General features: G+C 41.6%; 1 pseudogene; it reads left to right on the forward strand.

The window, feature by feature from the left end:
- Positions 1 to 498: 498 nt before the first annotated feature.
- Positions 499 to 2,434, forward strand: LOC106831268 (cyclin-G2 pseudogene; annotated as a pseudogene).
- The last annotated feature ends 641 nt before the right edge of the window (positions 2,435 to 3,075 follow it).

Below are 3,075 nucleotides of genomic sequence, written 5' to 3' on the forward strand. Positions count from 1 at the left end.
AAGTTTTTGGAGAGAGAGTTGATGGACAAGGGTGGTCAATCTGCCAAGTTTAACTGGAGGAGTCAAATTGGGGGCCAACTTGCCTTAACTATACTCAGTCTGTTTGCAAAAGCAGCTAGATAACGCATTACTAAAGCCCACCCTATAGATGACATCTCTGACACTTGGGTCACCATGGTAACAGGTGCTTGAGTTTTTCAGGAACTGAGAGTCAACTCTTTGCCCAGTTCAGGCTGGTTAAGACCACTAACTCTTCAACTTAGGAGACAGAGACAGAAACAAACAGAAAAAAAAATTGAACAAAAACTAAGACAATCAATAGAACAGAAGAAACAAAAAAAGGTCATGGTTAATATCACCAAGGATATAAGAAAAGAAAATCTGCCTATGAAACAAAAACAGTGTCCTATGAAAAAAGAAAAATCAGAGAGCAGTTTTTAACTTTGGAAATTAAAATATGAAGAACAAGAAGAGGTCTGCTTCAGCCTCTGCTGGTGCATGGCAGGACCCCGGGCTGAGGGGCAGACCAGCAGTCTGGAGGCAGAGGTGTTGCCAGCAGGGTGCTGGGCCTGGGAAGTGGCGTAAAGCTGGGGCTGTGAGGCTGAGCAGGAGATGGCAGTGGCAGTGGCCTTTTGGAGGGTACTGCTGACCCAGGAAAGAGTCCCTCATGTTCCTCTGTGCTCGGCCCCCACTAGGCCAGATGCTACAACTCCTAGCCAGTGAAGGATCTGGGGGCAAAGGTCCTGGCAGTCTGGAATGAATCCAGCCATCTAAGCTGTTGAAACTCTACCTTGAATAGGAACAGAAATTCCAGCCACAAGAAAAAAGAACTGAGCTTGATGAAGGCTACCCCTGAGAACAGTAACATTTTATGTGCAAGTCAGAGAAATGTCAAGATCTAATGGATTTAACCAACTTTTTTTGGATCTTGCACGTAAATTTTTATCCTGGATGCCAATATTTTGGACAGATCCTTGGCTTTTATGAAGGTGAAACCTAACATTTATCTTGCATTGGAGTCTGCGGTTTTTGCTGGCTGCCAGAATAGTTGAAGAAGAATGCAATGTTTCATCCACTCATGAAGAAGTCCAGATTAGTCAATGCAAATGCGCTGCTTCTGACAGAAAACAGAGGGGAAAAAACCAGTCTTGGAAAAAATTCAGAAACAGGAAATGGAACATACTGCTGTCTTAAACTTTTTTTCCACTCATATAAGACTATTATACATTGTCATATTTTGGAAGGAAAGAAATATTAAGCCTCGATAAACTGGAGGCTCAGCTGAAAGCTTGCAGTTTTCTACTAGTCTTTTCAAAAGCAAAGCCATCCATATTAGCTTTGTGCCTTCTCGATCTGGAAGTATAAACATTCATTAAATTATTCATTAAATTATTGCAAATTCTTGTGCTTGTTATAAAGCATTCCAAGATTAATGACACTGAGCTCTTTTGCTGGAGGGACGTAGTTTCTAAATGACTAACTGAATATTTTCTCTTGAATGTTGCAAGAAGTTGGTTTGGCTTGTTTCTAGGTGCAGAGCCCAGACCCTCCAGGACAGTAACTGTGGTATCCCTGAGTTGGCAATAATGTCAGCAGATCTCTGTCTTGATGAAAGTGAGGACTCTGAAGGTGTGAATTGCAGAGAATGAAGTCTCAGCAGCTCTCTCTCCACCAGAGTGATCAAAAATTCACTGCCTCTTTCAGCTTAAAAGTGGCACAGTCTCCGTGCTTGGCACTTTATAAATCTCATTGTACTATGTCAAAATTTAAAGTATGTGTATAGTTTGGAAGCAATAAACGGGGCGTAGGTAGTTTTTTGTCCAGCCCGCATCTAGGCAGGAACACATAGAGTGGCACACCTGTTGTCTATACGTATTCAGACGAGATCTGGTCTATTTTCATATTCTGAGCTACCAAATGGGTTAGGTCCTCTCAAATGATTGAAAATAATTTAAAAAATAGACACTTGGTTTTTTTCTTTGAATAAAAATAATATTTAGCTACTTATTCATGTGGATAATAGATTTTGTGGATGAGGATGTAGGGAGTCGAAGGAGAGAGCCTTTGTTTTCTTGATGAAGTATGAAATAGGAAACTTTGAAATCTGCCAAGAATAAAAGAGTCAGGTCTGAGCGGAGAGGAGGTTGGAGGAGAACGGTGCAGGTTCTGAATAGGTTCCCATGCGAATGTTGGAGGGAACTAATCAAGGACAAGGAAGAGGACTGAGGTTGATGCTGAGGTCCCAGCCAAAGCTGGAAACCATGAATTTATAGTAGTGCAAAATCAAAGAATTAGGGGCTTTTTATACAGTATTCTGAACTTCCCAAATGTAGAAACAAAAAGGGTTAACTGTTACTGCTCAAGGATTTGGGTTTGGCAGGTTGCTGGCGATGTTGAACTTCAGATGAACAACCTTGAAGTCCAAGCTCAGTAAGGAAGGAAGGTAGCCTAGGATGGAACTGATAAACTCAGGGAAAATGGAGAATCCAGGAACTGGAGTGTTTGTCAAAATCGTTGTGCAGATCTGGTGGGAAGGATAGTACGAGAGAGGTGAAAAAACAGGAATTTGTTTTCGAAGAATGGAAGTGACCTTTTAAAGGTGTGCCCCTTGGAGGAGGAGTGTGGCGCAGAGGAGGAAGAGGTAAGGTGAAAGACGTCCAGAGAATTTGAAATTAGGGTGTGATCATCTGTCTACATGAATGCTGAAATCTTCTAGAATTGTGGCAGAAATACAGCAGAAAATGACTGTGAGCCAGGTCTGAAAGTCTACGTTAAATGAAATGAGCTTAAGAAGGATGATAAAAGATAATAGCCTTAAATGAGGATGGACTTTTATAGGCAGAAGGAAGAGTAAAGGTCAGGAAGCCGAATTAGGGATCAGGGGAATGTCCCCACTTTCCTGTGGAAATGGGAAAAGGAATAGGTTTCATAGGGAGGCTTATGGGAGGGCTGAAAGCCGTAATTCATCAAGGCCTGTCTTCCTAGAGCATCGATTTCCACGCTTGGTAAAGAATTTCATACATCTCAGATGAACATTTTGAAGTAGGATAGAAAATCCACGTACATGTTAATGAT

This window comes from Equus asinus, chromosome 4, assembly GCF_041296235.1.
Source record: "Equus asinus isolate D_3611 breed Donkey chromosome 4, EquAss-T2T_v2, whole genome shotgun sequence".
Lineage (NCBI taxonomy): Eukaryota > Metazoa > Chordata > Mammalia > Perissodactyla > Equidae > Equus > Equus asinus.